This window comes from Xiphias gladius, chromosome 21, assembly GCF_016859285.1.
Source record: "Xiphias gladius isolate SHS-SW01 ecotype Sanya breed wild chromosome 21, ASM1685928v1, whole genome shotgun sequence".
Classification (NCBI taxonomy): Eukaryota; Metazoa; Chordata; class Actinopteri; order Istiophoriformes; family Xiphiidae; genus Xiphias; species Xiphias gladius.
This window is the reverse complement of record NC_053420.1, coordinates 30,656,748-30,683,488: the sequence shown is the minus strand read 5'-3', so window position 1 is coordinate 30,683,488 and position 26,741 is coordinate 30,656,748. Positions and strand designations below refer to the sequence as shown.

The 26,741-nt window shown below is 40.9% G+C and overlaps 1 protein-coding gene across 1 annotated transcript in view; it reads left to right on the top strand.

Moving 5' to 3' along the window:
- Window positions 1-2,580: 2,580 nt before the first annotated feature.
- Window positions 2,581-26,741, top strand: part of plekha6 (pleckstrin homology domain containing, family A member 6) — a 94,636-nt gene continuing 70,475 nt past the window's right edge. Inside the window, exon 1 of the mRNA XM_040159200.1 lies at window positions 2,581-2,614. The gene's annotated coding sequence lies outside the window, so the exon portion shown is untranslated. The remainder of the gene's footprint in view (window positions 2,615-26,741) is intronic.

Sequence of the window (26,741 nt, the reverse complement as noted above, 5' to 3'; positions counted from 1 at the left end):
ATTTGGCTGAAGTGGAGCAGAGGTGTGGGTGTGTGCACAAGTCTGTGTCTGTCACTGTGAGTTTGTAGAGCATGGATGAAGTGATTAGACTTGAGTGGAATGTGTATGTGTTTGCGTGTGTGTGAGGCAGCGGCTTGTGTGGACATGTGAGAGAGACAAAGGGTGAGTAGGGTGGAGGGTGAGTTGCAGCCCTCTGGTCATGTACCTCATCCAGTCTTCTAAACCTCCTTCAAACCACCTCCGTCTCCTCTGCCTCTTGATCCAGGAGCCCCTCCCTACACACCTGTGTTTTACTGACTAATACTGAGTAACAGCAACACCCATAATCACAGTGACCCGTGCACACTCACTCAGACGCAAAGGAGACTGTGGATGTGTGTTTGATCCGGAGCAGGCGCGTGGATTAACAGCTGCTCAGGGCCCTCCAGTCAGCAGGGGGACTCAAACAAACACTTTTTGAGGTATTCTGTTACTTGCTGTGAGTTTATTTTTCTCATAATTATTTAGTTTTTATTTTAGGGGGCAGGACAAAGTCCAGGATTCAGGGAAGCTATAAAAATTTGGTGGTGTTTCCACTTACCGTCTATCTCATGGTACTTCTGACAATAAACATTTGAGGGCTGGTTACTGGTGGTAAGAGCGAGTACGATGTAACACATCTGCAAACACTCTGAGCAGCTGCTGTGTCATAAATACAACAGAAGTACTTATGTTACTTAAGTCAAGTCAGGTTTGTTTTGGGGAAGATTGGTCATATAAATCAGGTTAATTATAAGTTTGACCATAGGTTACCATGGAAACACATCCCTCCGGACTAACCTAGTCGAGACCTCAGGTTCATCTCTGGTGTTCTGTTAACAGACACATGAGCTAATGGTCCAACATGGTCTCACTCCCAACTCGTGACATACGGACGCTTGGTCAGGACCAATTCAGCGTACTTTGTAACGTGCAGGGTAGTCCGATAGGAGATCCGTCTCCCAGGAATGATGTTTCTACACAACTAAACTGGCATTATTAAACTGGTTTATGGTTCAGGTTCGGGTAAGATCCTGGCATTGTTTAATACAGAGAAAGCTCACAGTGACTTCAGACACAACCTGTTTATTCACATTGAACCAAAACCACCATCTTTCCTGAACCTTAACAAAAGTGCTGTTGTTGACCGAACCCAGACGGGACTCTGGATGTCCCGGACTCTGGAACCTGGTCTCTGATGTCACAGTTCTGTACTTTATATGTCCTCCATCCACCCAAACCACATCCTAATGACTCAGCTGCTGTTAATAAATGTGTCACTTCATTCATTCAAAAATACGTTGCCTCTGGACACAATCCAGCAAGAGATTACATTTCCTACAAAACGTGTTTGCTGTTGCAATTTAGTTGTAAAGAGAAACCATTATTAGGAGCATCACCATGGACACACACACTGTAATTTATTTTAACACAGTCCCACACAAATGTTTGTCCCTGTTTGAGTGAAGTTTGATAAGAACTGCAAAGTCCAGCTGTTTTAGGATTATACAGAGCCTTTCTTAAAAAATGAAACAATGTCATCGTGAGCCATTTTCAGTCATGCTAGCGGCATGCCTTTGGGGCTGGCACTGGTGGTTGGCTGGTTGGTCCAGAACTGAAATATATAGACAGCTATTGCATGGACTGACTTGAAATTTGGTAGACATTCACATAACCTAATGACTCTTTGATAAAAATGTACATCTTGCACTGTTAGGACGCATTGAGACACAGACTAACACATTGTTGGTTTGGGACTTTTTGTGTCATTTGTTGACAAGAAGAGAAATTTTGAATAACAACAGCCACATCCTTTAACCCAGGTTCAGCTTGTCTGGTTCACTCAAGCCAAGCTTTTCATAATACAGTAAGCCCTGATTTCTTTATAAAAACACTTGTTCAGAGGGTTAGTATGGAAAAATATCAGCTCATCTTAATAACTCCACTATACAACAAATGTGGAGCATTTTTGAGTCAACTGTGTTTTTTCAGATGGAGCTTGCTGTTTCTGAAGCTGAAGCTCAGTGCTGCTGATATTTCTGTGCAGCCCGTGGTTGTCTGCCATGCAAACTCTAAACTGAATATTGTGAAAATATGGGAGAGAAGACCCTTTTCCCTCTTTCTCTGGTCTGAGGAAGAAAACATAGAGGTGAAGGAGGAGAGGGAAAGCAAAGAATGGGAGAAAATGACAGGAAAAGGAGTGAAAATGGAAAGGATGAAGGGGTAAGTGCTTTGACTTGCATGCTAAACGAATGTGTGGAAGATGAGGCAGAGGAGAGGAAAGGGAGGGAAGCAGAGAGGGAGATGGAGGTAGACAGCAGTGAGGAGGAGGAAGGGAGGGGGTGATTGTTTCTGGAGCTTTGGAGGTTTCAAATTTCCCTTTTCTTTCGATTCTCTGCTCACATGCAGATTGAATCTCTTCCTGTCTTTTCCTCCCTCTCTTACTTTCTTCAGACCAGTGGGACTTTTTGCAGACTGGCCCATTCCAGCCAAGCCCCAGCATGTTGTAGGCGGCTGCTACCGACAGGAAGACTGGAGTGGAGAAAGCAACAAAGAAGAGAAGAGAAGAAAGTGAAGGAAGGGACGGTGAAAGAAGGTAAGTTCTGCCGCACGTGTTCTTTATTTGAAATATTGAGAGGAGAGAAGGAGGGGCAGAAAGATGGAGGGATCTCCAGTTTCGGTACTCTTTGTGTTCGGTTTCTGTCAGGGGAGACGTACTTGAGTGTGTTGCTGTTGATGCGTGTGTGTGTGTGTGTGTGTCTGTGTGTGTCTGTGTGTTTGTGTGTGTCTGAAACCTGCAGCTGAAGCCAGCCTCGCTGCTGACGTGAAGGACTAAATAAAGCCATGTTTGTGGGGTGTGACTACGGGATAGAGAACTGTGCGTGTGTGTTTTCAGGTGAACCTGTGGGAACCCACAGACACACGGTACCTTGACATTATGACCTGCTTTCCAGTGCTTTGATGTTACCTGTGGCCTAACTGCCGCAGCGATAAAGCAGCGACCTGCAGCTAGATTAAACACCGTGCCATTACTACGCACAGAAACCTGTTTGTTTGTGTTTCAGCTGTTCGCATCTGGCCCCTGAGCATTGGTGATATTGTATTTGGCTCATTGAACTGTCCTGCCTGAACAGCAGTAGCTCTCTCTTATTTAGACGTGCTGAATGATGTCATACCCTCATGGTGGACAGCCTTTGGGGTTTGTCCAGACTGAATACAAAAGTTACTGAGGCGGATTCTTTAGTGTTTTCAAAATGCATTTTGGCCTAAATAAAAAGTTTTGGAATATAGTGACGGCGAGAAGTCACAAGCCACTCAGACATAGGTATATTATATAGCTTCTACATGCAGTCTGTGGTGAGTTATTATGGCTCTATGAGGTATATGGCTTCTTGTTACCTTGGTGTCAGACTGAGGGAATGCTCCACCAAAAATCTACAGTATCTTTTGAGTCTCAAATATTCATTGTGTTCTGTAAGACTGCCGTTGGGCCCTGATAAGTCTGCAGATCATTGAGGATGATGGTAGCTGTAGTCAGCTTAGCTGTCACAGTGGATTCCAAACGGTCACTCGGTGTCATGGCAAAAAAGTGTGAAAACATCCATAGAAGTGTAGAGCATTTATCCCTTGCTGATGCTTAGTAAACTGTATGCTTTGCCAGCAAAACACTAAATATGCTACTTCTGAGGAGGCAATAGCACGTAGAAGCAGAGAAGGGATTTATGGCACTTCACCTACTTCCAAGGTGCATGGAGAAGGGTCAAAATTTGAGCAGGACATAACACCAGTAACACAGGTAGTATAAAGAACAAAGACCAACATCTTTCAGACTGTGGCCCTCATCACTATAAAGTTGTCCTTTATACAACAAGTGTGTTCACCTCTGTAGTGTATTTAGCAATGTTGTGACATTATGAGGATTTGGGACATATGGAACATACAGATTAATGGCAGAGAGTGGATTGTGCTGCTGAAGTGGTTTAATATGGTAGTAATTTCAGCAGTGTTATTTTGAGATCAACTGTACATTGAGCTCTGATTTTGGCTCCGCATTTAAGCATTTTAATCCTGAAGTAAAAGATGCAACATTTTTTTATGAGCAGTTTACATTTTACAGTTTACAATTTATGTTGACATTCTCCTGTGGTTGCATGAATAATTACTCTTGTCTGTTAGGAGCACTGGAGGAAGTAGGGTGTCATTGCAGCGCCACAAAACCTTCAGGAAGGATGGATGGAGTGGCTAGCGAAGACTGGGGGTTTGACACTGGAGACTGCGGTTTGCACCTGTCTCCTCCTGACAGTCAATATTGGTTTTCCTGTAACCATGACTGTTATCACGCATAACCTTAACCAATGCTGTCTAAACGGAACTAAACCTTACCTTAGACATGGCAGAAAAAACATACATATGAATCATTTCTGACCATTACAGGTGGTAATGGTCTTGAGAGGCACTGACAAACATTGTTGTCCTGATGACTGGGTGCGCGATCGGCAAACGCCCACATGGACGGTTTTGAAAGGCGGTCGGAAAACAAGGAATGTTTTGTTTTTAGTTTGGAGGATTTTTTCTTGTTTGAAGGGACAACTGAAACATGAATCAGCTCTATGCTTGAGGACTGTTCACTTATCTTATTGTTTGAGTCATTTTAAATCACATCAGCATCAAGGTTTCTACGAGACTGAACAAAGAGTTTGCAGGAATAATAAGGAACTGATGAATAACTACTGTGTGTTCGCATACAAGCACAAACACAAACACGGCTCTCAGACCAAGACACGACTCTGCAGTGTACAAGTCTGCCTTCACATGCGCCCCCTACCTGCCGCTACAGGAGGAGTTTGAGATGTGCACGTGTGTCAGTATAATTCTTCTGTGCAAATCAGTAGAAATATAGATGGACACAATCAGACGTACCTCTGTTCACCCTCCTCTCTCCCTCCCTCTAGCCTCTACACTTGCTCTCTCCCCCTCCTCCCTTCTATCTGAAACCCCCCCGCCCTTTCAGATGTTGCTCTCGCCATCCCACTGCTCTCCTACTACCCTTCCCTCCCCTTTCCTGCTGACAGTTGACTAGCGGCCAGGGTCCGTGAGGAATTTAAACAAGGGGGAGAGGTAGAAATGGTTCTGTCTCATGCGGGAAGGATCTGCTCTTTTTCCTCTGGGGCAGCTCTCACTGACCACACATATGGATTACATTCCCCACAGAGCAGCTGCTGGCATTCTGATACCCCAACCCCCCCCCGCCCCGGTTCAGTCATTGTACTGTTCATCTTGGGAGGCTGAGGCTCTGGCAGCAATATTACTACAGAACTCAGTAGTTCTTTACAAAAGAACTCCAAAGATTGTTTCACAGAAAAAAATATAACACAGTGTAAAAATTCATTTTTTTAGGAGGGATCCTCTTATTGCTTTAAGAAAAAAAAAAAAAAACAGACTCAGAGACTTTCCAAGACAAATACAAAGAGGGGTCTTTCGGTTGGCACTTGTGCCCCTTGTAGCTGCCACATGCACAGCTACTAGATTGCCTGGTGGCTTGTTTGAATTTTCTGATTGAACCTGCCAATACCTGTGTAATATGTTGTGTCAATATATTCTATATTCAGTATTGATCAGTTTCACGCTGCAATATTCTTTTTTGTTCTGTGTTTTTCTCAAGAGCATATCCTTTGAAACAACCACATGGGACACCAAAGCTGTCATTTTAAACCAGCCTACATTCTATAATGGTTAAGGCTGTTCGAGGCGAGGTAGTGCCTCGAACAGCCTTAACCATAGAGGCGGCAGATCAGAAAAGGCTCATGAATCATTTTGGAAATGCAATATGTAGCTGTAACAGCAGACCCAAGTGATGGGAGATGATGCTGAAGGAAGAACTTGCTTACAGTCTTCATAAAGCAAACATTAACTGTTGGATTATGAGAGGACTACACCCCCACCTTCCAGCCACACCACTACACAAGTGTTTTTTTTTTTTTTACTAGGGCACACGTCTTCCTGCACTAGCACTGAATGTTGGATGTAAAGCATACACAGCAGAATTATCCAATATGTAAGAAATTTCCTTGCAATACAGGGATAGTTTTGGAGGGTGGTGACAAACAATGTTGTCCTGCTGAGAGGAGAGAAAACACACATACTATCGAAGGCAATGACGAAACTTGTGTGTAGTTTAAGTTGGAAGACTGTCAAAAACTCAAAGTTGATGACCGGCTTTAGTGTAATCTTCCACAATACAGCATAAACAAATATATTCTATTAAATTATAGTTGAGTTTTTATTTGATTATTTATCCATATGGATGGTTCAGTAAAAAAAAGCAGTTCCCCACCTTTGCAGGGGGTCAGGTCGGTGATACACATGGTGATTTGCCCGTGAGCCCAGTCCCGGGACACACACGCTCTCGTGCGCACCCTGGATGACAGATACACAGAGAGGGCACCGGCCGACCGATGCAGCGGCGCACCAGGATAAGTCCCAGCATGCCCGATGGCCTATGACCTGATCCAAATGTAACCCCGCCAGTAGCTCCGCCCACCACCAAAATTCTACTTCCGGGATTGGAAGCTGCTATCACTCACAACTGATTGACAGATCTTATATTACTGTGGCTGACACTAGACAGAAACTAAATCTGTGTTATTATTATATTCATTAACTTAAGTAATATATGATATATCTGTAATATAGCAACATATATGATTAAGGTAAGTTCTTAGCCAACTAATATATCACTCGTACTCTTTCCTCCTCTGGGTCTCTGTCTCTCTGATTGTCCAACATGTGGATGCCAGTCTACAGCCTGCCAGCTGCCAGGGAGACACAGCTCAGTCCCACCAGTTAGGCCGAGGACCAGACTCACAGCCCTCATTCTGCTCAAAACTGTCCTCTGAAGCCGTGTTCCTCTACCTGTGTGGTCATCTCCTTTTCAATCAAACAAAGACAACAACAATTCCTAAAATCTCTTCAGAGAATTTGAAAATTGTGACCTTATGATCAGCATCATGAGGTCACAACTGCATATACGACACAATAGTGAGCAAAGCATAAACAGAACTAGAGACACACTAAAAAAAGACATGACAATAGGAGTCTGTAGGAGTCTTTCTATGCTTAAAGTAAAAACATCACATCTGTGTGTAACGACTGTCTGTCTGAGTAAACAGTCAGTTCAACGTAATATCTTAAGTTCTTTGTCAAGTTCAATTAACTCTTAGTTTTACATTTTCAGTTCGGTTAACTCACATTTTTAAGGCAAACCTGTGTTTCTAAGTTGAACAAACTTAACATAATTTACAGTGTAGTAGCAGCAGTTGGAAAAGGACAGTTTATATAGAGACTTGGTTTCTTAATACGGGGAGGGCCAAACTAATCTACTGAAGAAATTGCACTGCAAACAGGCAAACTGAAAATCCAGGAAAGATTAAACCAAACATGATGCCACATGACCCCCAAAAAAAGCAGAAATGTCATCATTTCCTTCGGTTATCTCTATGTGGCTTCTGCAGGACACTAATATAGGACTCCTTTACTAGGACTGTCCAGGCCACAGGCTGGTGTCTCCTATTGTTCCTCTGCACATCCGGTCAGCTCTCTGCTTACTGCGTCCACTGCTCATACACCTGCCACACACCTCTGCTCTGATTAGGTCAAGGAAGGAAAGGAGGTCACCCCTCTAAGACCCAATAAACCAATCGGGTTGTTGCTTCCTGGTTCCTGGCTTCCATACCCTGCACTATAAGGAGAAAATGTGAAATGTGAAATGTGAAATATGTGATATTACAACACAGTCAACAGTTTTTAAAACTCCTCATGTCATCAGACAGTGCTGGTTAGCAGCTATGGGCGAGAAGTGTTATAGAATGACTGACTTATCCTGCCGTGGATCCTGCCTTTTTGATGCTTCTAATGTTAGTTTAGTTGTATTATCGGTGAGAGAAATGACCAAGTGTCATATGCACAAATGCTTCAAGTGACACATTTACGTTCACCTAACAAGGACCTCTTGTGGCTGTGTGAATAATTACTGTTTGAACCTTTTGGAAGTAATGCTGCTGAGATATATGAAAAGTGGCTTCCTGAAGAGTTGTCAATGGTTTTCCATGATGTTCAGCAAGGTTTGTGTGTTTAACATTAAACTGTTACTTTTTTATGTTGAGTTTGGAATAACATAAATCACATATCAAACACTGAAACTGAGGGTTATTACGCTGAGGAGAGGGGTGGAGTTCTTACAATTCTTAAGTAAGGACTGGTTTGTGTGTGTGTGTGTGTGTGTGTGTGTGTGTGTGTGTGCGTGTGTGTGTGTTTGTGTCTGCTCTTTCCACCAGGGGGCAGTATGAGCCAGGCTTTTTGTCACCTTGTGAAAACTGAAAGTAGGTTGTTGTTGCCAACTGGGCCAGACGTCTGCTGCCTGTGTTTAGTGCTCTGCTGCTGTGAAGTTATGAAATCAGGCCAGCAGGTGATTTATGAGAGGCATCTGTTGAAGCTGCTTGGGCTGGGGAATATTCAGATAACAGCACTGGGCATCAGCGCAGCACTCAAACAACCTGAAATGCAGCCCTGTTTGACATGTAGCTGGAAGGTGGGGAGGCTGATGCTTCCTGTATGACACCCACAATAACTGGCTTCTGCAGCGGTACTCATGCTAACTGTACAGTAGTTTTGTCTACGGCTGAAGGCTGTTATGGTAGAAAAGCAGATATTGCCGTGCATTCTGTTCTGCAACAAACATTGTCCAAAGTGATTTATTTATTTAAATATTATTGCTCATAAAAGTCTTGTCTGAAGGAGAGCTGGCGTAGTATTTATCAAGCACCTCAGAGTCTCTTCTCAATGCAGTTCCCCAGAAGTTACCTCAATTGTATACAGTACATCTACTTTGTTTTGAGGGAAACATAACAGCGCTTAGATTGAGGCAACAAAAGCGCTTTGGTAAAGGTTTTGGTTTATCATGAATAAAGTTTCTTGTCTCATATTTCAAACTACTTTTGACTTTCTAAATATTTAACCATAACCATAATATTTCCTGGCCTTCTTTTATGGGATGTTATAAATAGTCAGTGAACATTTTGCAGACATGTTAAGTATGAACATTTTTTGACTTTGCACATAGAGGTCAACTAAAGTAAATAAAAATACAACTTTCTGAAAATGCATATCAGGAATGTTTTTAACATTGTGCATTCCTGATATGTAAGGACTGTGATGGATAATTAGTCACTTCATACAAACTCAATTTCAGTTGTTTGTAAGAAAGGAGTTCAATGTCCTGCATGCTATCAGTGTTTACTGCATACCAGCAACAACTAATTAAGTTGTAGTCAGTTAGACATGCTGCTTTACTTTAAATCTCTGCAGAGCATTGCCTGAGCTCCTCCATGTGCCTCATTAGAGCAGAGAAGCAGGGGATTGTTTCCATAAAAGCTGCTAATTTACAGTAAGTCCACTTCTTGCCCTTTGTCATATCAGTATGTTGATAAAAGACTGAGAGAGCCAGAGCAACAGAGGGGAGGCACATGATGCCTGACAAAGAATCTGGGGGAGTATTTTCAGTGACTCTGTAGATGTAAAGTATACCCAAAATGAAAAAGAATGAGCAATGATGGTTTAAGCAAGAGATGGCATCCAGTAAATGACCCGGTCTAGAATTAATAATGCTTCAGAGTGAGAGACTATCCAAGCTGATGCAGATCCCTGTAGATATTGCACTGGATTGTATGTTATGGACTCTAGAAGAATTGCAAGATATACCATAACATATTAAACATACTAATAAACTAATATGAAAACAAAAGAACGGTCTATATCAGTCTATCATGACAGAAAGATTAACTGGGTTATAAAACTGATGACTTTTTAAGAATTCTATTTAACAAATTGGATAAATATAAAAAATTTGTTACTGAGGCCCACTGATTAATATGAGCACAGTAATAATTGACACAGCATTCTGTACATGTCTGAAAGTCTCAGAGGTAAAGAAGATGAGTTAGATGTGAATGTCCTCCTGTCCAGTGACATTTGACCTCTTCCCAGTTGATGCTGTGAGGGATTTATTGAATGTTTGTTCATAAAAACAATCATCACTTGAGTAGAATCTGAATCATGAGTGAATCATGAAAACACTATTGAACACAATTCCAAATTATTTTATTGATTCTTCATAGGCCAAGAAGTTTTTCTTTTCTTCTTTTCTATATTCCGTTCCAAGGTCATCTTAGTTCTTTCAGAAAAATATACGGCTGCAGCCCAATACAGCTGCACAGTCCCTGTTATGTGTGTTATTATAGTCCTAGAATATCAGACTTAGCTTCTTCTGGGTCTACCCCATTCTCCAACCAGTTGGAGATGCCCGGAAGACCTCCAATTGAAGGCACCCAGGAGGTATCATAACCACCTCAACTGGTTTCTTTCGATGAGGAGGAGCAGCGGCTCTACTAAGAGCTCTCCACGGATGTCTTAGCCCCTAATCATATCTCCAAGGCTGAGCCCAGCCAACCTGCAGAGGAAGCTCATTTCAGCCACTTGTATCCACAATCTCATTCTTTCGGTCACTACCCAAAACTCATGACCATAGTTAATGGTTGGAACTCAGATTGACTGTTAAATTGAAAGCTTTGCCTTTCCGTACAGCTCCCTCTTCCACCACAACTTTCCAGTGCAACATCCTCTATACTGGTGACGCTACAGCGAGCCGACTGTCAGTCTCGTGCTCCATCCTACCCTCGCTCGTGAAAAAGACCCCGAGATAGTTAAACTCCTTCACATGGGGCAGAAACTCTTTCCCAACCTGAAAGGAGCAATCCACCATTTACTGGCAGAGAACTATGACATCCTGACTTGGAGGTGCGGACTCTCATCCTAGATGCTTCACACACAGCTGCAAACTGCCCTAGTTCATGAAGGTCATGGTCTGATGAGGATGAACCACGTTGTCTGCAAATAGCAGAGAAGCAATTCTGAGTCCTGGAGGAGGGCAATACCCACCAAAAGCGTGTTTGACTTCCTGCCAAGAATATGGATGCAACTCACACTCCAGTTATAAAGGGACTGAAAGGCTCATATTAACAGCCCAGAAACTCCACATTCCCACAGTACCCCCAACAAGAACCCCCAAGGGACCAGGTCATAGGCCTACACCAAGACCACAAAACACATATAGAGTGAATGGGCAAACTCCTGGGACCCTTCAAACATCCTTGAAAGGGTAAAGAGTTGGTTGACTGTTCCACAGCCAGGTCGGAATACACATTTTGCCAACCTCCATGGGACACTGAAGAGACGTGTCAGCCAAGACAGGCCAACTATGTTGAGAACCTCCAGCATTTCAGGGCAAATCTCATCTACACCAACCTTTCCCTTTCTCAATGGCCTCCCCAAAATCATTCCACACCTGGGTCTTTGCGTCTGTGACAGCTGCAGCTGCAGCCCCTCTGGCCTGCTGGTACCTGTCTGCTGCGTCAGCAGGCCCCAGGGCCAGCCAGGTCCAAAAGGCCTCCTTCTTCAGCTAGACAGCTTCCCTCACCACAGGTATCCAACAGCAGGTTCTCGGGTTACCGCCACGACAGGCACCAATGACTTTCCAACCACAACTCCTGACAGCTGCATCTACGATGGAAGCTTGGAACATGGCCCACTCAGATTTGATCTCCCCAACCTCCCCCGGGATGCATGCAAAGTTCTTCTGGAGGTGGGATTTAAAGACCTCACAGACAGGGGCCTTGGCCAGACATTCCCAGTTGACCCTCACTAAACGTTTTCTTCAACTGGCAGCCTTCCCTGCCAGCAGTGCTGATCAGTTGACAGCTCTGCTCCTTTCTTCACTCCAAGACATACGGCCGCAGATCAGATGATACCACCATAAAGACAATCATTGATCTTAGTCCAGTAGCCTGGACTGTTGACACAAGGTGGGCTGGGTCCATGGATTCATGCTGCTGATGCCAAATCCCGACCCTACCATCTGCTGCCTCAGCACAAATCCAGATTCATCAGACCAGGCTACATTTTTCCAGTCTTCAACTGTCCAGTGTTGGTGAGCCTGTGCCTGCTGCAGCCTCAGATTTCTGTTCTTGGCTGAGAGGACTGGAGCCTGACGTGGTCTCCTGCTGTTGTAGACCATCCACCTCAAGGTTGGACATATTGTTCATTCTGCTCACCACAGTTGTAAAGAGTGATTATCTGAGTTAACGTAGACTTTCTGTCAGCTCCAACTAGTCTGGCCGTTCTCCTCTGACCTCTCTTATCAACAGGGCTTTTTCATCCACAGAACTGCTGCTCACTGGATGTTTTTGTTTTTTTCACACCATTCTGAGTAAAAACTCTAGAGACTGTTGTGTGTGAAATCCCAGGAGATCAGCAGTTTTAGAAAGACTCAAACCAGCTTGTCTGGCACCAACAATCCTTCCACAGTCAAAGTCACTGAGATCACATTTCTTCCCCATTCTGATGTTTGATGTGAACATTAACTGAAGCTCCTGACCTGGATCTGCAGGATTCCATGCATTGCACTGCTGCCACATGATTGGCTGATTGGATAATTGCATGAATAAGCAGGTTGGTAGGTGTTCCTAATAGAGTGTAAATTAGTTTGCCAAATTTCATTTGATATGAAACTAAATAAATAAATTCAAAACAAAGTCATTAGTCAAAATGAACAGGGTAAAAAAAGAAACACAAGAGATAAGTTTTCATTACTCAGACGTTAAGACTGTCAGGGCTGAGACATCTGTAAAGATGTTATTTTATACAAAGTTTTGTGTTGCTTGATACTTCAAGAATTAAATCAGTAATGTTTATATTGTAGACTTGAATTATCATAGATTGTCTGCAGTCTATGAGACTTTCTGTTTTTTCCTCTGCTCTCCATGGTGCAAAATCCAGCCAATAAAATCAAAATATCTCCAATTAAAGAAAAAATGAAAAGTTTCAATAAAACGTTCTGTTGTTGATCCAACATCTACACCAACCAGCTTTTAGAGCAGGTGAGAGCCTGTTTGATGAAAACATGTTGTCCATTCCTCACCTCTCTCTCTTTTATCCCCGCTGGGAGGAGCCGAGACACGAGGAAGAGATGTGAGTGAGGGAAGCAAGGAGCCATGCTATCCAAACGGAAAGCACCTCCGCAGTATTTGCAAGTAGTCAAGTGGCTACTACTGTGACATATTTACACTAATTGCCTGTAGTGTCCTAAGTGAGTCTGTCTATCATTTATCAGAAATGCACTGATAATTGATATTTTTTGATTATTATTTTTTTCTGTTTATGCAGGTTACCAGTGTCACGTATGCCTAACTGAACCTTTACATTCCTCTTGTGCAAATGTATTGTGATGCCCACAGAGATCTTCAACTGCATTTATTGATTAATTTGAGCATCCATCAGTACATGTCTGATGTCACTGCCCAGGGAAGATTTTGGCTGGGAACTTTAATCTGAAGTACCGATATTTTGGTATTGGCTGGCCCATGGAATATCCTACAGGGTCACAACATGTCCCTAAATCTACTGTTTGCCACATTGTCCACAAGATAGCAGCATAAATCAAATACATGATAAAACAACAAAGTCATCCACTACCCATGACATGATCAGCATGGATGACATTGGACAGGGCCTTGACTGCTTGGCCCACAATGACACCCTCAGCAAAGCTGTTGGTGCAATCAATGCGTGTCATATTTGGGTTAAAGCTCTACCTTGTCACAGAGAAGATTACTGTAATCACAAGCAGTTTTACTCAATTCAGATGCAGGCCATATGTGATCAAACTGGACGATTTATTAACATCTTAGTAGGTTATCCAGGATCAGTTCACAACACATGCATTCTAAAGAATAGTCCCATGGACCTCAGTGTTTAATATCCACCTCAAGGCTTCTATCTTCTTGGAGATGGAATCATCACACCCTACACCATACCACAAGGAAGAACACAACACTGTTTCAATCAGCATCAATCAAAGACCAGCTCTACCATCCACCTGACTTTGGGCATACTGAAGACAAGGTGGAGGTCTACCTGACGTTCCTGGGCTTCTGGCTCACAAATGGTCTGCTGCCTCATTTCTTCCTGTAGAATACACACACACACACACACACACACACACACACACACACACACACACACACACACACACACACACACACACAGAGGGGGAGAGTGTAAATATGTTTAATATATCTTTGATTAACTGGGAAAAATATGCTATGCTATCTTTCATTTTTAAATAAATCTTTACCAATATGACAACAATATTAGTAGAGCACTGTCATTTCTTAAGTGGGTAAGGATATATTTTGCCTATATTATTTAAATGTCTGTTTCCCTTATGGGTAGGCATAGGTTTCCTATCTCTCCTCAGGGGACAGGAGCAGCAGGGTTTTAAAGCAGGGGTCAAGGGTTGATGCTGTTTAGAGGATGTTCTTCTCCGCTGCACTGGCATATCTCTTATTAGGGTCTTGACCGATGCTTTTTTTGATGTCTCTGACCAACGCTGTGTAGCCAATGTTGTCCTATGTGTCATGCAACAGCTTTGTGAGCAGCGGTGCTACGAGTGACAGAGTAGGTTTCTTTTACTCCGACATCACAGTGGTCGCCACTTGCATCGACTTCAAGGCCCAGACTGCGCTACTTCTTCTCAATTCAGCAGAAATGGCAGGCTGTTGTTCAAAGAATGCCATGTTTCTTCGTCTGGCCGCCTTCCCGCCAGCAGTGAGAGAGATAACAAGCTGTTATAGTCACATACGAATCCACTGCCCATGATCTCCATGCAACGCAAGTTAATGCAACCCTTTCTGCTGTATTCAGACTTTCCTCAGTTTCAAGCTTCACTTCTCTGTTGAGCTTGGGTACGGCAGTGTCTGTGAAAAACCATCGACATGGAGTCACGTACCTGGGTTCCAGTGTCTTGAGCATATAACAAAAGCCCTTCTCCACAATGTTGTATGGAAAAAGGTCTTTGCACATGAAGTAGGTGATGGTTTGTCTTATTTTCTTAGCCTGCTCTGAATTGGGACGTAGCTTTGTCAAGCTAAGTATGTCCAGTGTTGGTTGGTTTTTCGGTGGAGCTGGGTTAATGTTAGCTTTGCTGTCCTCGGCTAACGCATTCTCTGGATGGTGGCATGTGAGGTGAGCCTTCATGTCGTAATATTCCCAGAGTATTTTATTTTCATATGACACTCCTTGCAAAGCCCACGGGTCATATCCATCTACTTAATTCTTCCTTGTTAAAAATCAAAAATATGTTCAATTTTAGCTGTAAAACTGTTTGTTTGATCTGGATTATTTTTTCCAACAAATCGTCTGAGCTCTGATGTACCAAGTACAGTATATGATAAACCTCAACACGCTTGCAGTATTTACAGTCACGTGGGCCATGTGAAATACGTAACACAAGTAGCCACTTGACTACTCACTGCAAATATGGGTGTTGATACAGTCCTTCCATCTTTTGTCCAGGGTTTTTCCTGTTTTTGTTTCTTTTTGTTCATAGAACTTTATTAAAATCAACATATTAACAAACAACAATGACAAAGTGATGACATGAAATAGACATTTGACAAATAAGGTACATAAGGAGACTTATAGGTTAAAAAAAAACACATGACAACAACAATAACAATAATATATTAAAAAAAACCCTTGATATATGCGTAAAAATTGCACTATGGGGATGTTAATTGGAGAAAAATACCCTAAATTGGTCCAAAAACAATTTAATAGTGTTTTACTATAGAGAGGCTTTGTTTGTTGTGTAATTTTAAAAACATTCGGTAGTAAAAATGATTAATAATAAAAGGAGAAGAAACTGGTAGCTGGCACACTGAATTTACTCTTGTAAATACAATTTTTCTTGTAAAATGATGAAATTGACTGCGTGTTCCCATCTCTTACCTGAGTGAATATATGCCATTTATTGTTCGAGTATTTCTTGAGTGTGCAGTATAAAAAAAGGAAAATGGCACTATTCCAAAGCAGACACTCAACTACGTTCATAAAATAAGTGACGCGACGATGCTTTTGAATTTAGAAATAAGATTATTAGTTGGTTATATATCATGTAGTATTTTTACGATGCGTTCTCTTTCCTTGTTTGGGAGACAGTACTTAAAAGGCAGAAACCATGTCTCTCCAGTTCACACTGGATGTGACAGAAGTCCAGTAAAAATTTCCCCTTTTTCTTGGTATGGAATACACAACTTATCATTTTGTTACTGCATTTTGGATCATTTACGTACAGTATATCTAAACTGCTTTTCATAAACTGTTAAGTGATAACCTGGGGTTTTTGAAATTTAGATAACTTTTAATTCGAAGAATTAGACCTACAGGGTTTGTTTTAATTACTTGTTTCAGTCAAGGTTTTTGACACGAAGCTATTCGTGGTCATAATGCCTTTTGAGAACAACAAATCACCATCCTGATCAAAAAGATCACTTAGTTTGTCAGGATCCTCGCTGTTTGACTAATGTAGTGGTCCCCGCTGCTGTAAAATGGGGTGTCATTAGAGACGTGAAGGTGCTGAATGCTCCGGCTGGGTGCTCTGACAGCGCAGCCATGCAAGTGTTATTTAGAGGTTTGCTCTGGATATTGTAATATATTGTTTTGCAGGCGTCTCTTTGGTAATAGAAGTTTACAAGAACAAGTCTCTCTGGGCAAAAAAGGCATCATGTTACACACCAGCCTCAGTGTGACCACTATCACACCACATTAGCTCAGTGCTCTGTGGGAGTCCATGTAAGGCTTTAGCAGGATCGGTCCAGCCTGGCTATTAATTAAAGGATTCTATCTTGTTGTGTGGTGTTGTCCTGGGCTCTCTATCATCTTATCCAGGCAGTTTTGTAACTTGACGAACACCAGCTGCTTCCAGGCTGCAGCTAATTTATATAAAAGCACATTCCCCAGTCTCTGACCCTTAGCTACATTTTAATCCCTCTCCTGCCTTTCAGGAACTAGTCAGTTCCCTCCCAACATGCTGAAAAGCCGCCTCCTCCACTGCTAGACACCTCTGTTTCATCGTTTCTGTACAATCCAACACACCTGTACAAACCACATATGTATTCAGCAGTAGCATCAAGATAGTAGAAAAAACACAAATAATCAAGGAATGGTGAAAAGTCCTGACAGTGACATAGATATTGTAGTGAAAATACACAGACCCACACTCCTACATTTGTCTTGTGATACACCACCAATTGAAAATACTCAGCGAGCAGGGAAAAAAACAAGAGGGCCGTAACCAGGGTTTCAGAGTTACTGAAGTCAACAGTGCACCATGCTGTTTTTTTAGATATGCTTGGAATAATGCCTAACCGGTAGGCTTATGGATACACTATTTGATCATTTCCCAACAAATTTGTCAAAGAGTGACCAAGTTCAATTTCTTACTAATTAAATGTTTAAAAAAAAGAATGTATCAAAGCAAACAAAGCAGGTCCCTTAAAACAAAGTTGCTGGTGAAAAATAATATACACTATTCATTTTATTTTATCAATCAAATATGGCCTCTTTGATATATTTCTTTAAAAAAAAAACAATTAGGAAAACAAAACATGATTATATAAGTGCATATAATATAAGTCCATATCATCAGTATGACATACAGTAGCTACAACCTAAATTTCAAAATAAATGTAGTCATTTACCATTATTCTGGCAGACTACACTCCACGAGCACTTAGCATTAGGAACACCATACACCATACTAATAATGGTTAGGACCTCCCTTTGCTCTCAAACAACCTCAGCAGTGGCAGAAAATCCCCCACAACCCTGAACATATCAAAGACATAACATCAGTGCCTTCAGTGGTTTAAAAAAAAAAAAAAAAGATATTTGTTACTGATTGGTCCAGATTTAGAAAGAGTCAAGCGTGGGAGAAGGAATCTGATTTACTGATTGTGTCAGTGTTAGATGAGTATAGACTAAAGCATGAGTCCTAGAATTTGTTTTGTCCTATTTCAAATTTAACAACAAAAAGGTAAAGATCATTTGGGATGTTGTCCTCAAATAAGAGGAGATTAATACCAAGCTGTTCATAGATCCCTGACTAAGAGCAAAGCCATTTAGAAAAGGTTGAATTTCATCATTGGTAAATCATGTAAAAATGATCTTTTTGTGTACTGGCAAGGTCTATTATATATTAATAGTATGACCTCTAACCCTGAAATATCTACATTTAAATCAAAGGGCTCACATGTGGCAGCTCATGCTAGCGCTGTGGGCTGTGACTGTGACACATGTTGCCACACCTGCCACACTACTGTGTTCCACGTTTGCACTTGACTGCCTGTGCTCTGCTGTGCACTGTTCGACTGTAACGGCTGGTCGTTGTGAAGGCAGAGGCGTGGTCACTAGTGTGTCTGGCCCACATCTATTGATCAGGCTGTTTGAGTCATATGACACAGAGCTCCGTGGTCTGCCAGTAGGATCAACTGCCTCATGGCTCGATCAATGGTCCTAAATATCAGTCATACTCTTAGTCATACATTTGGTCTGGTTTGGTCTGTCTAAAGGCTGAGAGGAGGGATATACTGGTATAGGTTTTATTGATTTATACAAATATTGATAGTTTTGTTCATATACATTGGTACATAGAGAACACTTAGTGCTCATTTTCAATATCTTGGAGCCTTGAAATCGAACAGTTTCTGCATGCAGGAACTTCTACAGGAGGAATTATCGGCTTCTACTTTAATTTCACTGCTTTTGGTTTTTGAAGGTCATTTAGTACTTATGGAATAGCCATTTTGTGTTGATTTTTATCGTATTTGAATATTACCCCAGTCATGAAAAAAGTCCTATTAAAAGAGTTCATTATAAGGTAAAAAATGGAGAGCAGCCAATATAAAAGCTTCCATTTACCTGGAGTAGGTTGAATTAACATAGGTATTTTTTAACAAGCAATACAAAGAACAGACTTAAGATCATGTTAATTCATTGTTCATACAGACTGACTGAAGAAATCATGGTGCAGTTTAGTTTTGTAAACATGTAAATAAATACGTAAGACTTAACTCTTCCTGCTCAACATTAATTTGGCAGCTTATTAGGTACATCTAGCTGAAACTAATGCAGTCTAATGCAACTGTCCTGTATTAAATCCTCCTTCGTGAAGCTTTAATCAGTTTTTGTTGTAGCTAGTTTAGAGAGAATGTAGCTTGGATGTAGTGTGTGGTGCTGTTGAACTGTATTGCATTATACAAAGAAGTGTGGGGTGGACAGAATAATAGAAACACCTGTCAGTATAACAAGTATACAATTCCACAACACCACGAACTGCAGCCTCCAAAATGATCAAACAGTTGAATCAACACCTCTCTGAAATAGTTTCAACACAATCTGAACATTAGAACCTTAAGAAGGGAGGATTTATTGCAGGACAGTTTTAGCTAGTTCCTAATAAACTGCCAAATGAGTGTATGTAGAACTGTTTGTTTTAAATCAGTGGTCCATGCTATTTTTTCCATGGGAGCCACACTGGCAGGACACAGTCAATAGGAGAGCCTTTTGTTGTGAAACACCAAACACCACACAGTGTTATGTGTGTGATTCGGAATTGGTACTGGATTTCCTGTGCTCATCTTTCTTTTTTCACTCGGTCCACCTGCAGTCTGCCTGCTGGTCCCCATCAAAGGTGTCTTTGTTTTGATTTTCAGTGACTCTTCATTTTCCCCACTGACACACTACCTTGTCTGTCTCCATCTGGTTTGCGACTGTAATCAGAAATCGATCCATTTTTGTTCTTCATGCACTTCCTGTTAGCTAGCATGAAGCCCTGCAATAGTTGAATGAATAACACTATCACACGAATTTACAATCTTGGCAAATTAGTGACAGTTTCCTGCCCTTTAATTCATGAGCAATAATTAGGAAATTAGTCAAAGCTCAAATATACATGATATAGTGCAGTGTACTGTATCTGTAAATTTTGTAATCACCCCAAATTATCCCACACCAGCTTCGATTTATTTACCATCCAACAGCCGCCAAAACTGGCAGCACTGCAGTGAGTTAGGGTAGGTGTCGTGTTTGAAGTCAACATTCCCATCTTGTGTATGAATAGTGAAGCTGTTTTGACTATTTTAGGGGTTATGTGTAATGGCTGCATTATCAGATACTGAAATTGTTTGCAACCATGTAAAGCTGCCGATTAAAGTTTGGTGAACCAGATTAGACTCAAGAGCCACGCAATGAGTGTGATTGTTTTACATAAAGCCATGCGGTGACAAATGTAGACAGACAGGAACCAAAGTGAAACCATCACTATAACCTTCACGAACTTAGCATTACTGATATCAGACAGCGGCCAGTTTCACTTTGTACGAAATCTACAAACTGAAATTAATGGCTGTGAAATATGTAGAGCAGCTAATGACATCACAAAGTAAAAAATGAGTAATTTTTGGGAAAATAGTTGTAAAAAGTATTTTATAGCACAACATTTTCTTCGTGTTCTGCTCTGCTCGCTGCGTGCAAGACAAACCCTGATTTATTGTTTATTGAAAATTGAAGACCATGATGAAATGTGGCACATGGCTTTATATGGCCAGTCTGCTGTGGGCTTGAAGCCATGCACAGGCCAACAGCTCTCTGCTCTGGATTGTGGCCAGCTCTCTGCTTGCTATCTGCTACACTGAGCACGCCTTTTAGACCTCCACCTCCAACCTCTAAGTGTAACACTGGGCTTGACAAGGTATGACAATTAGAAATGTTACGTTATGTCAAATAATGTATGGTTAGGTGCGCTCTGGTGGCCTTGGGGTTAAGGTGCCAACCATGAACTGCAGCGTTTACGTCCAGCTTGGTGGGATGTCATTCAACATCTCTCTCTCCCCTCATTTGCTGTAATGTCTATACTGTCAGCTAAGTTGTACACTGGACCATTATTGGCCTACAAACTACAAACAGGTGGCAAATTAAATGAAAACCAACAAAAAGTGTCTCAGGAAGGTGTTGGGCCACCACGAGCTGCCAGAACAGCATACCATGCTGTATGAAGGGGTACCCTCCCCCTAGTGCTACCACCATGTCCTCGTTGACCTCCTTGGGTGATAAGCCCTTGAGACTGAGGTAGCGGATCACTGCACAAAGGCCTGCAATATTTAAAGCTGATCTGCCGACCAAATAGGGCTGAATATATCCATATCTGGTCTTTTAATATGACACCGCGACAGGAGGAAAGGTTTGGTTAGCATCAGTAGTAACTTAACATAGTTTCAATACGGCTGAAAGCAATCAGTAAACAGCAAAATAAGGCAGATATGTGAAAGTATACACAGAAATGCAGGAGTGAAACTAAACTCCAAACCACAGAGACTTAGGTCGAAGCTACATAAGTACTGAGCGCTGAACAAAGAGACTTGTACAAACAAAGCCTTTCTCTCTGGTCTCCAGCAGACAGAGTTTAGCCGCTGAGTACACAGTAGAACCACAGCAGCTTGGCTCAGCGTGGATATCCCCTGCTGTGAGGCTGTACTAGAAACGTCTTCATGGTTACAGAGGATCAACCCGTGCCCATCAAAAACTATGTATAACTTGATTTATATGTCTTTTATTGTGAAGGCCGAGAGGCAGTGTCTACTGGGGTAGTCTCGCAATATGCCCTCATTGGGTACATCCAAATTCCCTCACAGCAAGAAGGTTCAATCGGGGCCTGTCTGTGTGGAGTTTGTGTCTGGGTGTGTCTGTGTGGGTAGCCTAGAATTAGCAAAAAGGTTCATTATTAGTGAAATGACTAAGCCTGAAAATTGCACTACTTTCAACTTCAATCCATCAATCAGTCAAAACAAATAAGCCTTTACAACAAAGGCTTCACAATTAAAATGTAAATTTTATTGACTAAAAAAACAGTTCACATTATTCTCTGTTATCTGAAGTTTAATGATTTTATTTTTCTCCCTAGGGTTTACCAGAGAATCTACAACAAAGGAGGGAAAAAATGTAGGGAGGACTGACAGTAAGAAAAAAGGGAGAAAAGATGGAAAGAGACAGCAGAGAAAAAGGATTTCCATTTTTACTTAAGGAAAGGAGGGGGAGGGGGCAGATATTGTTAGTAGTTTAGTCACTGATATCACATAATAAGTCTTTCAACCCCATACAGACATACATGTATTATTGTGTATAGGTATTATTATTATTTACTGATTGCCTCTTTAAGTAGAGTACTGTGGAATAGAACATATCTCTGTATCCATTATCCAGCTATATGTGCTTAAGTGTGGCCTCTCAGGTTTAATCTTGACAGGATGACATGTTAATATGTGAGCGCCTACAGGGGCTGCTTTTAATGCTGACTTTAACATATAGGCTACATGTGACTGCGGGCCCAATGAGAGATCATGCATGAGCCGTTCAGTATGCAGTATGTGTGTTGAGGATTTTTTTTTCTCTTTTTTTCTGGAAGATGGTTGAAAACCAGAAAAACGGGACGAAGATAAGACCAGGTCAAAAGATATGTTTCAACTGATCAGTGGGAAAATAAGTAGACTACTGAGACACAACGAAAAAAACACAATATAGTGTGAATATTGGATTAAACGTGTGGTAGTGATCTTGTTACAGGTACAGAGGTCAAACCCATGACAGGTAATTTATGCAGAAATAGAAGAAAGAATCAGACAGGGACCTGCTCTGTACATCTTCACTCATTAAAATGTATTATTTCATATGCAAAATTATTCTTCTGCTCTAATTATTCCCTCAGTAAAGAGTCAAATACTTTCAAAAACAAAACAGAAATACAGTCTCTCTGGTTCCAGGCTTATACACAAATTCAGTATTCACATTTACCATCATATCAATAAGGACGCTCTTAATTGTTCATGTGAGAAACATACACAGTGCTACCCAGTGCTAATATTTTAATGTATGGAATTATCCATGCACTAATGGAAATTTAAAAAAAACAACAACAAAAAACACAAGCACACTGCTACCATTAACTGTAAATTCAATCCTGATACCTAGGCTGAATGTCTGCACAACTTGTTACATTTGAAATCCTTGCAACATTTCAAAACAAAAAAACATTTTAAAAACACAATATTCCTCTGAAATGTGATTTTATACAAGGTGAACTAATAAGAAACCCAAAAATAAATGTTCTGGAGCCGGTGACTAAAACATGAACGGTAGAAATTTTATTACCACGATATTAGGCTTACTCACCACCAAACCATAGAGAATGTATGTATTATTCCCCTTTACAAAATCGATTTCAGCATTCACAAACCTGTAGAAACAGGAGAAGGGATGAGACAAGTTTGGCTGTTTTGGCTTCTCTATTAACAGAATAGTGTGTACATGTAACAATAAAAACTACTTCATATGGAACAATATGGTACCATGATTAGAGACCTTGAAAATAAGAACGCTTTCAAAAGACAGTATTTTTGTTAAATACGGTACGGACAGTATTGGTATTAGTACTCGTTTTAATGTGGGGTTATCCCTGCTATGAATAATTTTTTTTACATACGTCTTGACAAAAGTCCAAAATTTCATTTGGAATCAGTCTATTTCTTCTTATGGATGTGGGATTATCCCATTAATAACATCAGCTTCTATTAAAAATAACAAAAACAAAATCAAAACTTAACTATCTCATTGCTTTCAATACAAAAAAGCCTTTATCTTGCAATTGTAATTGTACAGTTTTCCCAGTCTTTCACCTTATAAAATGCTGAACGTCCACCCACAACATTCTGGTATTAATACAATGGTAAAACAGATGGCAAATTGTTTATTTTTCTAATCCACAGAAATCCCAATAATATTCAAGGAAGGAAGGATTGCACATTATTTAATCTTACCTTAACGTAATTAGCCAATATTTTTAATTTCAGATTTGGCAGAATGCCAGAAAAAATAATAAAATAAAAGCCCTCTTAGGGCTTGTTTTCACAGTTAAAAAAAAAACAAAAAACGATGAAAATCGATTCTCACTAGCCTCTCAGGGCTTCTGTACAATTCACTTCAAAAGCACAATTTAAAGTTTTCATTACCTTGAAACCACCATCTTTCATTACATAACACATATTACTTTCAATGACATTTAAAGTCATATAAAATTAAATCAAATCTTATCAAGTTCCTGGTATATTTTAGTTGGCATTTCCAGTTAAAAGGATACATAGACCAACCTACATATTCCCCTCAGATTTGGACAACAAAACTGTCCCATTTAAAGACAGGTCTCTTGACAGCCACATGAACCTTTTACTTATTTGTTCAATTATAAGATTAAAATTCATACAACTTCAATCTTTCTCATTCTTATCAATGATAATACCCATATATGTAATGGAATATCATTCACTTCTATTAGTTATTTCAGTACGTTAGAATGCTAACATGTGCTAATTGGCACAAATATTAAAAGTGCAGCTGAGGCTGATTGGAATGCCATTAGTTTAATGTACTAAAGTATTGGAAAGGTGGAAATTTTGATCTGATGGTGGCGTTAAATTAAAACTCAGAGCCTCATCAAAGTTATTATAATAGATCCTGAAGGGGCCATGAATGTATCATATCTTCATCAAAGAGTTGTGAAGATATGATGAATGAAAGTCAGTTGATCATCAAAGTCAGCAGGACTCATCCTCTAGGACTGACCGACTGACTGACAGACAGACCAGCCAATAGACCACATGAACATTGATCAGCCCTGATCTTTTGGCCTGCCAAACTGTTACACAACTAATCCATCCACAAACATGAAGACAGTCAGACTGAGCTGTCTTACCTAAAACCATGTTTTTCTCACTTTCCACTGCACACAAAAATCAACGTTACTAAAATCCAAGACTGATTCATTCATTTTCTCTATAATAGACCTGAGATATTTTCTTGTTGGTCTTGGTTCTCAGTTCATTTCATATGCATCATAATTTGAAAAAAGAAGTCTACCTCATAATCTGAGTTTCCAGCTTTTATTTTAAAACTCACTGCGATATAAGAAGCAGTTGCACTGAACTAAGCATAGCTTACAGGTCAGCTGATCCATTGTCACTTTCATGTTGCATGTTGATATGTGGATCTGTGGAAAGACCTTCGGTTCATATCCCATGAGTATTGGCATAATCAGCTCACTTTAACATCCATGGCAGTCACAGAGATGAGTTGCTGTGATTCACTGCACAGAGACAGTTACACTTCTTTCTTCTTTGCCTCCAACGGACTACAGTCATAATCCTTAGGGCTGCTGGAGGGCTTTGTCACTTAAACGTTAACATGTGTCATTATTGGAAATTTGCTATTTTGCTATCTATTTTTTCAAATTAGATCATATCTGCTTTCTCAGTAACTTACTTATCTAATGCTGTTGTGCATAGGAATTGTCCACTTACACTGTTATAGTAATCCAGAAGAATGGAAAACTTAATCTAGTATCATTAAAGCAAGGTGTTGCTCATGTATATGAAATCAATTTCCCCACATCTTTCCTTCATCACAACTTTTGACCCCTTTAAGTAGCTCAGAAATTAAAGAGAGATCAATACGTTAAACATATATTTATCACAAATTCAACGACTTTTCTACGGGCTTCGTAAGTCTTTTCTGCTCCTATTTTTTCTTATAATCAACCAGAGTTTGTAGTGCTGTGTTTTTCTACTCTTTCTACTAGTGGTATCTGGCTTTAGCAGATAAGGTGCTCCCTCACTGAGTGAGCTGGCAGGATGTGCCAAAGGTCAGAACACCTGGACGGGAAGAGTTAACCCCTTTAGTCCCCATATACCTTTATCTGGGCAACATCATTATGAGATTTTGTATACTCTCAAATATCAACAGTGATGTCAGCCCCCCAAAAAACCCAGTTTCTGCAAGGCTATATTTAGTATCCTCAAGAGGACTCTAATTTGTGGGCTTGGCATTGGAATGTTGCAGATATTCCTGGACTGCTGGGATAAGTCAGGCTTGGGAAAGTTCAATTCAATTCAATTTTATATATATAGGGCCAAATCATAACATGGGTTATCTCAGGGAACTTTTCATTTAGAGCAGTTCTAGACCAAACTCTTCATAGTTATATTAACAGAGACCCAATATTCCCCTATAAGCAAGCGCTTGGTGACAGTGGCAAGGAAAAACTCCCTTTTAACAGGTAGAAACCTTGAACAGAACCCGGTTCATGGTTGGCAGCCGTCTGCCCCGACCGGCTGGGTTGAGAGAGAGAGAGAGAGAGAGAGAGAGAGAGAGAGAGAGAGGAGAGAGAAAGGGGGTGTAAAGGAGGGAGGAAAGAAAATGTAGCACAATGCAGGTTCCACATAAAGATGTATAATTATAATAAGAGTAATAATAATTATCAGGCAAAATATAATAATAATAATAATAATAATAATAATAATAATAATTGTAGCAGTACGTGTTGAGCAGGATCATGGGGGCAGTAAGTGATATGCAGTCACAGATCCAGACTCTGCAGCACCAGGGGCAGAAATACCTGCAGAGAGTGACAGGAAGAGAGGGGAGAGAGACGAGAAAGCACAAAACTACGGGAGAGAGAAGAAGTCAAGTTAGTAACGAGCACTGATGCCATATGAATGTGTACAGATGGAGAGGAAGAGGAGGAGAGAGGAGCTCGGTGCCTTATGGGAAGTCCCACAGCAGTCTAGGCCTATAGCAGCATGACTAGGGGATGGTTCAAGACAAGCCTGAGCCAGTCCTGACTGTAAGCTTTATCAAAAAGGAAGGTTTTAAGCCTACTCTTAAATGTG